The sequence below is a fragment of the Hesperophylax consimilis genome, chromosome 22 (assembly GCF_061612785.1).
Source record: "Hesperophylax consimilis isolate HC1 chromosome 22, BYU_Hcon_1.0, whole genome shotgun sequence".
NCBI lineage: Eukaryota > Metazoa > Arthropoda > Insecta > Trichoptera > Limnephilidae > Hesperophylax > Hesperophylax consimilis.
Window position 1 is genome coordinate 16,828,562 of NC_142857.1, and position 9,372 is coordinate 16,837,933.

Genomic DNA, 9,372 nt, shown 5'->3' on the forward strand with positions numbered 1-9,372 from the left:
TTTTCCATTAAATTTATCTCTACAGAAGATGCCCTGATGAAAATAATTTCGTCTTTGAGAATTAGTGAACATGGGTCTTGTAGTTTGGAGAATATACAGAGGCTTATATGGAGGCGTTGTCAATTCAGCCACCGACCGGTCAAAAGTAAAACATCTAAATTCTTTCATACTTCTCCGCCTACATCGAAACCTCTCCCCCTTCCAATAAAATTGGTTTCCAGGATAATAATTATAAAAAGGGACTGGGACACGGTCAAGCGGCTTGGTCGCAAGCACGTAGTTTTTTTGTCTATTGTTGTCTATTGTTGTCTATGCTTAGCGGCTTGACAGCGGGAGTCGCTATATGCACAGCGACTAGTCGACAGGGGCGTGGCCAACATATCCGAGCTAGCGATGGGCGGAATCGATGAATCATCGATGGTTTACTCGATATTTTTTACCATTCGAAATATCTCGATTCATTGTAAGAATTAATTCGAATGCAACTCCGAGACAATCGTTTTGAAACGTCATCGAAAGTCGTCGCTGTGATTGGTCAGAAATAATCGATGCCAGCCAAGCGTTGTGATTGGTCGGAATTAATTCGAATGCACGGTCCGAAATAATCGTTTTCAAATGTTATCGAAAGTGGAATCGAGACAATCGCTCTAAAATGTCAGAAATCATTCGAATGTTCAGTCCGAGATAATCGTTTTCAAACTGTCAGAATTCGTTCGAAAACGCAAATCGATTCTCACATTCGAGAGGTTATATTTCGAGATGTCAAAATATCTCAGATTGCTTGACAAACGAAGTACATTGTTGGCTGCCTACTGAAGCATGTTGATGTTATAATCAACCTCGTGTGTGAATTGTAAATTATTAATTTATACTTTTAGGTGACGATTTACGTTTCCAGTAGGTATAGTTTATGTGTAAAAGATTTTCATGGTGATAGTTTTTCACAATTGAAGGTTTAATACCTACCTTTGTTATTTTTAGGTTATGTATCATCTATTCGGGACATTCGGGTAGTGTATATTTAAAATAAAATAAACCAATAACTTAGCAAACACCATTTTTATATTTAATGCTGATCGGGTTTTACTACAACCGTAGCTTCTTCGGGTAGTATACAATATTCAGTATATATTAAACTCATCAAGTGACATGTGTTCGTTCATATAAACATAATATATCTGCTACCTATGCTACGAACAAATATATTTAATTTATTTGAAATTAACATGAATGAAACTAACATCGGTGTCTCTTAGTTAGTAATTAAAATGAAACGCTTTCTGTAGTAAAATAACTTTATTTACTTAATAATAATTTGTGAATTGCATACAAATTACAAATGAATGAATGGTTTGTTTTGGGTTCTAGTAGGCGCCTACAACGTACATGAGATTTAGAGGTTATTTTTTACAAAACGGCATTATTATTATCTTATTATTAAGAGGTACATTATAAATATTATTAATGGGAATTTGTACCTACTGGCTACACTAAGTAGCTATTCAGCAGGAGCTTACAATATTATATAAAACAGATATCAAAGTACAGCAAATGAAAATTACAGCACAATAATAATGTACATAAAAATATTTTTCTTTGTACTTAAAAAACTTGTATAATAATTTATTTTAATTGTACGTATGTAGATATTCGAATCTTATTAATTATTTATAAAAATGTCAATTGCATATGCATACATATTTGAAATTCGTGGCTAACAGGAATAATACTAATGTTGCTAGCAGACAACAAGGGAATCATTGCCAGGAATGAAAATTAGTGATTGAAATTTCGCTAGTACCTGCTTACCAAAAATATTGCCATACTAATGAAAATAAATTACAACCGGAATATGCAAACAATTTTTTTTACGATAGGAATAGTCTTGATATTCGAGTTTCTATTTTCGAATCCTAACCCCCCCCCCCCCCCCCCGACGGAAAATTTTTTCCCCCTGTCCGTAGCTATTGCTCCCGCACTCCGAGCGATTCATTCGAATGGATCATTCGATTCTTTTGATGTTTCGGTTAAAAAAAATCGATTATATAAATATTTCGATCATTCCCATCACTAATCCGAGCATACCCGAGTGTGTTCCGAGTAAATTGTTTCTCACTGCCATGTCACTGCTGTGAAACGAAACGTCAGAAATCGTCAGAAATGGCGTCTTTGTGTGCCGGTTTATACCGTCTTTTAGAAGTTTTGTTAAGTAATTTCAAAAAGAATTCAGAGACGGGTGTTATCAGTGGATACATTGACAATGAAGTAAATTATGAAGCATGTCTGTGTTCTGTGAACGCGTTGGGGCACTCTTTTTCAACGAGAGACAGTATGAAAAAGAAGTTGGGAGGTAAGTTCTAAACCTTAGGGCCTAGGTCTATGGTAGGCCTTCCCATTTCTTCAGTTCATAAGCAGCTGCTGATATTTACGAGTTATTCGAAATTAACATTTCCAATCTTTCAGATGCAGTATACACGTTCTGCCCGCCTACAGTGGAGTTCTTTGGGATTCCATTTTTTTGGGCTGCCATTTACATTCGGTATGAATGCGTACAGAGTGCGCCCAAGGCCCCCGACTACACCGCCCAAATAAAAAGAAGAAAAGAGAGTTGAATTGGTATGTTAATACACCCTTGAACCACATCAGCTAGGCCTACTCCCCCTCGTCTTTCAATAGTAGCATTGACAGAGCACCGAGGACTCTGTGGTCCAAGATTAATGTCTATAACCCCAAAATGATCACCGTATCGTCGGTGATGTGTTTTAAAATAAAAAAAAAGCGATGGGCCTGTGCCTAGGTAATCTAGTGGTATTAGTAATAATTTCTGTGGGTCAATTGTATCAAACGCTTTGGAGTTATCTATAAATAGTACTAAAACATGTCTTTTATGGTTTAATTCATTATTAATATAATTTGAAAAATCCTGTAATAAATTCTCTGTGCTTTTTTTCTTTTGAAAGCCATATTGTTTTTGGTCTATAATGCTAATTTTTTCTAAGTATATGAATCAATGAATTGCCCAACTTCCTTCATTGCTCACTTATCCTTCAACATACTATATGGCATCAAAATTTTCACATAGACTCCAAATAATGCTAGTTTTACTTTCCCATAGGTGTACTGTTTTGTAATGTAAAAAGATGAGATACTTTGAGTATATATATTATAGGCCTAGTACGAATCTGTACAAAAGTTGAACATAGGGCCTACCACAAGTCTTTTATTGTCCAAAATTAATTATATTTGCAGGAATTAGAATGTGGTTGCCATACCAAACAGTCTTTATTGAGGCTTTGGAATCGACTTTATGATATTGGCCATATAGTAATGTAATCTAACCAAATGAAATCACGGTGCAAGAATTGTATGAAACTAAAGATGAAAATTAGCTATCGGCTGCTCGGCAATATTCGGAAATGCTCGGCCGTGACGTCACAAAAAAAAATCTGAGCGGAGAACCAATTTCAAATAAAGCGCCGAAACAGTGAAACACTTCACTTCGTGTATGCTCGGATATGTTGGCCACGCCCCCTGTCGACTAGTCGCTGTGCATATAGCGACTCCCCTTGACAGCACGCATCAAGCCTCTCCGTCAAGCATGGCCACGCCTTCCTGTGATTTCGTGGTGGTCTATGTATATGTACTTCTATGCCTTCCTGTCATTTCGTGACTCGCGGCAGGGTGCGCCTGTTCTCACATTGCTGGAGGATTGGGGGCGGAGCTACGAAATCCGAACTCCACTTCATATCTGCCCGGCAAATTTAAACCTGTGACAATGAGAACTTGGCTTTCTTGGTTGGTTGTTATTTCTCCATAAGACTGCATAACAATTACATCGAAGAAGGCACTTTGTCATAAAAATACAAGTAGTGCATTCAAGTTTAAATGATCTTAAGAGTTACTAGTGAAGTAGGCCTATCGTAAAGGAATATCAGGATGGGTCACGGATTAAACACAAATTTCTTCTACTTTGTGATTTTATTCGGAAAACCTAGAATATATAAGATTAAATAACAATTGTGAGGTCAGGCTTCTGGCAGAAAGCTTAAATAATACAAACATAAGCTTCAAATATCAATACAAACTACCAGAGCTAGGTAAGTTGGAGGTTAGTAATAAAAAGTACAATAACCTATCCTAGTAATGGTTTCGTAACCAGGAAGTAGAAGGTTAGGTTAGGTTAGGTTAGGTTAGGTTAAAAAAAATGTCCGTAGGGTTGATTATGTCTTGTAAATGTTTACTAATAACGACCTCCATGTTTCGTTTCTTTCAACTCAAAATCTCCCTCATACTTGAGAGATTTTCGAACGTCAAACCACAGGGCACAGTCAAACTTCAAGACTTCAAACAAATTACTTATTCAAAATCAAGTTGATTGTTGCCAGCCTTCGTGTACACTCGGCAAACTTCGTAGTTCCGAGCCGCTTTGAGCCTTCGTGTTCACTCGGCAAACTTCGTAGCTCCGCCCCCAATCCTCCAGCAATGTGAGAACAGGCGCACCCCTCGCGGCAAAATGGAATCTGTCAAAGACAAAGCGTTCTTGGCTCTTACGTTAGCTTTATGTTTGAATAAAATAATAAAAAGAAACGAATTTGGTGTCAAGAATGGTACAAGTTAAGGTACCGCTTTACCCATGAGCATTTGCAAAGTGTATTACAGGCTACAGCTATTTTTTGTATGAATATCTTGTGCGGTATGCACACAAAAAATATGTTTTCTCCATTGAAAATTCAGAAAATTATTTATTCTACAGTTTGATTATTAATGACCTTGAAAACCGCTGTCATAATTATTTAAAAATACTAAAATACTTCCAGAATTTTTAAATTAGATGGATTTCTACAAATTGAACACAAAAACAATAACTAAGTACCTATTTTATAACAATTTTATTCAATTTATATCATTGTTTATGATACGTGATATTTATTTGTCTATTGTCGTTTGTCTATTCCCACAAAAATATAAATTCGCATCAAGCCCCGTCGCCAGCACGTAGAATTGCGCAATGCTTGCAAGCCAGCTTCGGTACACGGTCAAAATCATAAATATACCACTCTCTAGATCGATATCTTCGGGCTTTTTGTATCCAACAGAATTATACAGTACTTAACCACAGATATACAAGCAGTACCTACCGTGCGGAGCAGAGCAGTAGACAAGGTAGAGGAAACTCAAGGCCATTTAAAAAAAGATGCGACCATAGACAACATAATTGCTCTCAGCCTACTCTATTCATTCCTAGCCCAAAAAAACTATTATAAAAATAAAAATGTCCTTGAAGCAGAAAAATGTCGGAATGTTTTCCAAGGGCAAGGTTCATCTGACTAAGAAAATAAACTTTTACAGTGCATTTCCTTAAGATGAAACTTGTTAATCTGAGAAGAAGAAACCCAAAATGACAAGAAATTTGCAAAAACACTGAAGAAAATTTCCAAAACATGAATGTCCGACAGTTTGAATATAATATGTTTGTAACTCGCTAACACTATACTGGCTTATATTGTATTTTTATCACGAACAACTTTAACACGCAATATTTTCGACGGAAATGATAGTATTTCGGCAGCAAATGACAACCCGCGTGTATAAATAAACCACTCTCATTTTGTTTGAATGATTTGAAACTGTCAAACGCCAAAATTCCGTCATCTCTTTCTGTTACACGAGTCATTATGGTAGAGAGCGAGAGATCAAACCAATCCTTCTGTTCTCACCAATGAGATCTGAGCTTTTAGCCATATTATTCGTTTTCTATAAGAATTTTGAGGTGGGCGTGGCGGTTTCAAATGAGTTTCAAGGCCAAAGCTTAGTTAAATGCCCCTGGTCAAAATGCTTGTCACAAAGTGCCATAGACAATAAACTACGTGCTTGCGATCAAGCCGCTTGACCGTGTCCTAGCGATGGGCGGAATCGATGAATCATCGTATCATCGATGGTTTACTCGATCTTTTTTACCATTCGAAATATCTCGATTCATTGTCAGAATTAATTCGAATGCAACTCCGAGACAATCGTTTTGAAACGTCATCGAAATTCGTCGCTGTGATTGGTCAGAAATAATCGATGCCAGCCAAGCGTTGTGATTGGTCAGAATTAATTCGAATGCAACTCCGAGACAATCGTTTTGAAACGTCATCGAAAGTAGTCGCTGTGATTGGTCAGAAATAATCGATGCCAGCCAAGCGTTGTGATTGGTCAGAAATCATTCGAATGTTCAGTCCGAGATAATCGTTTTCAAACTGTCAGAATTCGTTCGAAAACGCAAATCGATTCTCACATTCGAGAGGTTATATTTCGAGATGTCAAAATATCTCAGATTGCTTGACAAACGAAGTACATTGTTGGCTGCCTACTGAAGCATGTTGATGTTACAATCAACCTCGTGTGTGAATTGTAAATTATGAATTAATACTTTTAGGTGACGATTTACTTTTCCAGTAGGTATAGTTTATGTGTAAAAGATTTTCATGGTGATAGTTTTTCTGTGTTGAAGGTTTAATACCTACCTATGTTATTTTTAGGTTATGTATCATCTATTCGGGACATTCGCGTAGTGTATATTTAAAATAAAATAAACCAATAACTGAGCAAACACCATTTTTATATTTAATGCTGATCGGGTTTCACTACAACCGTAGCTTCTTCGGGCAGTATACAATATTCAGTATATATTAAACTCATCAAGTGACATGTGTTCGTTCATATAAACATAATATATCTGCTACCTTTGCTACGAACAAATATATTAAATTTATTTGAAATTAACATGAATGAAATTAACATCGGTGTCTCTTAGTTAGTAATTAAAATGAAACGCTTTCTGTAGTAAAATAACTTTATTTACTTAATAATAATTTGTGAATTGCATACAAATTACAAATGAATGAATGGTTTGTTTTGGGTTCTAGTAGGCGCCTACAACGTACATGAGATTTAGAGGTTATTTTTAACAAAACGGCATATAATTATTGTCTTATTATTAAGAGGTACATTATAAATATTATGAATGGGAATTTGTACCCACTGGCTACACTAAGTAGCTATTCAGCAGGAGCTTACAATATTATATAAAACAGATATCAAAGTACAGCAAATGAAAATTACAGCACAATAATAATGTACATAAAAATATTTTTCTTTGTACTTAAAAAACTTGTATAGTAATTTATTTTAATTGTACGTATGTAGATATTCGAATCTTATTAATTATTTATAAAAATGTTAATTGCATATGCATACATATTTGAAATTCGTGGCTAATAGGAATAATACTAATGTTGCTAGCAGACAACAAGGGAATCATTGCCAGGAATGAAAATTAGTGATTGAAATTTCGCTAGTACCTTCTTACCAAAAATATTGCCATACTAATGAAAATAAATTACAACCGGAATATGCAAACAATTTTTTTTACGATAGGAATAGGTCTTGATATTCGAGTTTCTATTTTCGAATCCTCCCCCCCCCCCCGACGGAAATTTTTTTGCCCCTGTCCGTAGCTATTGCTCCCGCACTTCGAGCGATTCATTCGAATGGATCATTCGATTTGTTACAACTCTACTTAAGGGAAGTTAATAATTAATATTATTCATGTGAAAGATAAGGAGGAACGAGTACAAAAAAAAGAAGTTACTTAAGTTCGAACACGATTAAAATTTATTTTAAAAAATATATAAAGAAGGGTTAGTCTTAATCTAGCTTAATGATAGTTTTAAATTGTAATTCTTAAAACTAATTGTCCTTTTTCTTAATCCTAAATTATCTTCATTCACTGTCTTAAAAGTTGGGTCACGTTACGAGATAATTATGCAAAAATTGTGCAGACACTTCCCTTTACGATGATTCTGGAATCACGGATCTCCACGTTCGCACTTATCACCGACAACACGAGCGGCAACTTGGGTTGGATCCGAAGGGCGGAAGTTGTTCAACCTGGGCCAAGGCTCCGAAGGGCGGAGTCGGCAGGCAGCGAATTCTGAGTGGGCAGCTTCTGGGTAGGAAAATCCTCGGCACCGCTCCAAGGGGGAGAGCAGGAAGTTTCTCGGCGGAGGCGAGACGGTAACTTCTGCTAGGGCAGCTCCCTGGTCGGAAGAGCCTCGGTGCCGCTCCAAAGGGGGAGAGCAGGAAGTTTCTCGGCGGAGGCGAGACGGTAACTTCTGCTAGGGCAGTTCCCTGGTCGGCAGCTGTCTCGGCGCCGCTCCAAGAGGGAGAGCAGGTTGATGACTCCCAAGATGATGACTGTCGAGTGCGGAAATGTGAAGTGTCGAGAACTAGGCGAGATCGTGACCGCCAAGAGGGCAGCCTCCTGGGCAGAGGCGCCTCGGCGACCGCCCCAAGGGGGGGCGAGATGATGACTCTCGAAAGGCGAGATTGTAACTGTCGAGAGGGCAGCCTCCTGGGCGGAGGCCCCTCGGCGACCGCCCCAAGGGGGGCGAGATGATGACTGTCTGACTGGGTACTCTTGACTCGGGACTGTTGGTTGCGGAATCTGTCTTCAGCTGTTGAGGCGAGATCGTGACCGCCGAGAGGGCAGCCTCCTGGGCGGAGGCGCTTCGGCGGCCGCCCCAAGGGGAGGCGAGATGATCACTCTCTGACTGGGTACTGGATACTGTTTTTGGTCGGGACTGTCTTCAGCTGCGCAATCCAGCGACCGTAGCGCGCCTGTCGTGGGGTGCTGTAACTAAAGTGGTTCCGCTTTACACCACTTCGGTACGTTGTTTGAGTCCGTGGCGCTGGCATCGACATTCTCACCGCAGTCGTTATTATTATTTTAAAAGATGCTAAAATGACATTTGTACAAAAGACCTTCAAACAATTACAATTTAGCCTAGCCTTGGGCGAAGGTTTTTTTTTATTGCCGGGTCGCTGGCTTAACGATACACCCATTTCGGATTACGACTTGATGAGGGTCTAGGTCTAGAGCTAAATCTGCCGACTAATGGGTGTATTTCCAAGTTGGCTTTCTATTTTTTTTTTTTATTGCGGGACCGGTGAAACTATTCAGTAAATACTTAAGGTCTAATAATTCGAACTGCCGCCTCCGTCTGCGTGTAAAATCACATTCACAGATGCAGGCGCACGTGTTTGCTTTGGCCTTTCTGTGAATTCAAGTCATGTATATACCTAGGGACATATCAGATTATTTTGATGTTTCGGTTAAAAAAAATCGATTATATAAATATTTCGATCATTCCCATCACTACCGTGTCCCAGTCCCATAAAGATCGTTGATAACCCGAATTTTTATGCGAAGTTCATCAATTTTACGCAAAATACCTAAGTGAATTTTGACATTTTCACGCAAACAACCCGAAATGCGCATTTTTCACGCGATATTCTGGTATTAAAGAAAGTAGATACGTTCTACAT